This window comes from Arachis hypogaea, chromosome 7 (assembly GCF_003086295.3).
Source record: "Arachis hypogaea cultivar Tifrunner chromosome 7, arahy.Tifrunner.gnm2.J5K5, whole genome shotgun sequence".
Classification (NCBI taxonomy): Eukaryota; Viridiplantae; Streptophyta; class Magnoliopsida; order Fabales; family Fabaceae; genus Arachis; species Arachis hypogaea.
The window spans coordinates 42,859,596-42,862,962 of record NC_092042.1 but is presented as its reverse complement, the minus strand read 5'-3'; the positions used below and the strand labels follow the sequence as shown (position 1 = coordinate 42,862,962).

The window sequence follows — 3,367 nt, the reverse complement described above, 5'->3', positions numbered from 1 at the left end:
AACACCAAGTTTTTGGTTTCATCACCGGCGATTATTTGAGTTGTGAAAAGTATTGATCACAATTTCGTGCACCAAGTTTTTGGCGCCGTTGCCGGGGATTGTTCGAGTATGGACAACTGACGATTCATCTTGTTGCTTAGATTAGGTATTTTTTTCTTCAGAATTCTTGAAGATGGATTCTAGAGTTTCATGATGATCTGTTGAAGTCTGGCTGGCTGTGAAGCCATGTCTAATTTCATTGGACCGAGGTTTCAACTTATCATCACAAGAGCTTGTTGATTTCTATCAATCTTGCTATTGGAGCAGTGATCTGCTAAGGCTTGGCTGGCCTTTGGCCATGTCTAGTGTTTTGGACCAAAGCTTTCTTTGAAAGCTTGGCTGGCTGTGAAGCCATGTCTACTTCCTAGACCGGAGTCTTAGACTAAACATTGCATGATTCCTGGAATTCTCATTAAGAATTTTGATACCTTTTTCCACTTTATTTTCGAAAAATCCAAAAAAATTTTTAAAATCATAAAATCCAAAAATTTCTTGTTTGAGTCTAGTGTCTCATTTTAAGTTTGGTGTCAGTTGCATGCATTCATACATGTGTTTTAAGGATCTTCAAGTTATTCTTGATGATTTCTTACTTTGATCTTTGAATTCTCTTGACTTGAGTGTTTATGTGTCTCATGTGCATTCTCATGTTTGGTGTCAGTAGTATACAAACTGCTAAGTTTGGTGTCTTGCATGCATTGTTCTTTTGATTTTAGTTGCATTTTTTATTATTCCTTATTATTAAAAATCCAAAAATATTTTTAATTTGTGTCCTTTCAGGTCAATAATACAGAGAATTAAAGATTCAGAACATACTGCAGAGGAATTGCACAGAAAAAGCTGGGCGTTCAAAAACGCCAGTAAGGAAGACAGACTGGCGTTTAAACGCCAGCCAGGGTACCTGGCTGGGCGTTTAACGCCCAAAAGGGTAGATTTTTGGGCGTTAAACGCCAGAATGTGCACCATTCTGGGCGTTTAACGCCAGGATGGCACAAGAGGGAAGATTTTGTTTTCAATGCAAATTTTTTTCAAGTTTTCAAAATTTTTCAAAATCAAATCTTTTTCAAATCAAATCTTTTCAATCAAATCTTTTTCAAAATCAATTTCTTTCTATTTTCAAAAATACTTGCTCTCAATTAATGATTTGACTCAACATATCAAGTATGTTGCCTTTTCTGTTGAGAAAGGTTTAATGTTTGAATCATATCTTTTCTTGTTGGGCAAGTCATTACTTCTTAAAATCAAACCTTTTTAAAATGTTTTTCAAATCATATCTTCTCAATCACATCTTTTTAAAACCAATCATATCTTCTTAACCACATCTTTTTCAAAATAGTTTTCAATCATATCTTTTTAATTTCTAATTTCAAAATCTTTTTCAAAAATCACTTTACTTTTTTTCCCACTTTTATTTTCGAAAATCAATTAGTGTTTTTCAAAATGTTTTCAAAGTCTTTTACTTAATTTTCGAAAATTGCTTCCCTTCTTCTCACATCCTTCTATTTATGGACTAACACTATTCCTTGATGCAAAATTCGAACTCCATCCTCTCTGATAAGTTCGAATTTTCTACTTCTGCCTTCCATTTTTCTTTTTCTCTGACACCTCAAGGAATCTCTATACTGTGACATAGAGGATTCCACATTTTCTTGTTCTCTTCTCTTTCATATGAGCAGGAGCAAAGACAAAAGCATTCTTGTTGAGGCTGACCCTGAACCTGAAAGGACCTTGAAGCGAAAGCTAAGAGAAGCTAAGGCACAACTCTCTGTAGAGGACCTGACCGAATTCTTCAAAGAAGAAGAACACATGGCAGCCGAGAACAACAACAATGCCAACAATGCAAGGAAGGTGCTGGGTGACTTTACTGCACCTACTCCCGACTTCTATGGGAGAAGCATCTCTATCCCTGCCATTGGAGCAAACAACCTTGAGCTTAAGCCTCAATTAGTTTCTCTAATGCAACAGAATTGCAAGTTTCATGAACTTCCATTGGAAGATCCTCATCAGTTTTTGGCTGAGTTCTTGCAAATCTGTGACACTGTCAAGACTAATGGGGTTGACCCTGAGGTCTACAGACTTATGCTATTCCCTTTTGCTGCAAGAGACAGAGCTAGGACATGGTTGGACTCACAACCTAAAGAAAGCCTGGACTCTTGGGAAAAGCTAGTCAATGCCTTCTTGGCAAAGTTCTTTCCACCTCAAAAATTGAGTAAGCTTAGAGTGGAAGTCCAAACCTTCAGACAGAAGGAAGGAGAATCCCTCTATGAAGCTTGGGAAAGATACAAACAGTTAATCAGAAAGTGTCCCACTGATATGCTTTCTGAATGGAGCATCATAGGTATTTTCTATGATGGTCTCTCTGAACTGTCCAAGATGTCTTTGGATAGCTCTGCTGGAGGATCTCTTCATCTGAAGAAGATGCCTACAGAGGCTCAGGAACTAATTGAAATGGTTGCAAATAACCAATTCATGTACACTTCTGAAAGGAATCCTGTGAACAATGGGACTAATCAGAAGAAAGGAGTTCTTGAGATTGATACTCTGAATGCCATATTGGCTCAGAACAAAATATTGACTCAACAAGTCAATATGATTTCTCAAAGTCTATCTGGAATGCAAAATGCACCAGGTAGTACTAAGGAAGCTTCATCTGAAGAAGAAGCTTATGATCCTGAGAACCCTTCAATGGAAGAGGTGAATTACATGGGAGAACCCTGTGGAAACACCTACAATCCTTCATGGAGAAATCATCCAAATTTTTCATGGAAGGATCAACAGAGACCTCAACAAGGTTTCAACAATAATAATGGTGGAAGAAACAGGTTTAGCAATAGCAAACCTTTTCCATCATCTTCGCAGCAACAGACAGAGAGTTCTAAGCAGAATAACTCTGACTTAGCAACCATGGTCTCTGATCTAATCAAAACCACTCAAAGTTTCATGACTGAAACTAGGTCCTCCATTAGAAATTTGGAGGCACAAGTGGGTCAGCTGAGCAAGAAAATTACTGAACTCCCTCCTAGTACTCTCCCAAGCAATACAGAAGAAAATCCAAAAGGAGAGTGCAAAGCCATCAACATGGCCGAATTTCGGGATGAAGAAGAGGCAGTGAACGCCACTGAGGAAGACCTCAATGGACGTCCACTGGCCTCCAATGGGTTCCCCAATAAGGAACCATGGGGATCTGAGGCTCAAAATGAGACCATAGAGATTCCATTGGACTTACTTCTGCCATTCATGAGCTCTGATGAGTATTCTTCCTCTGAAGAGGATAAGTATGTCACTAAAGAGCAAGTTGCTAAATACCTTGGAGCAATCATGAAGCTAAATG

General features: G+C 38.2%; 1 non-coding gene across 1 annotated transcript; it reads right to left on the bottom strand.

Moving 5' to 3' along the window:
• Positions 1 to 2,247: 2,247 nt before the first annotated feature.
• LOC112704322 (small nucleolar RNA R71) lies at positions 2,248 to 2,355 on the bottom strand. The gene has a single exon (XR_003154954.1). It is a non-coding gene; the product is annotated as a small nucleolar RNA R71 (small nucleolar RNA).
• Positions 2,356 to 3,367: the final 1,012 nt, after the last annotated feature.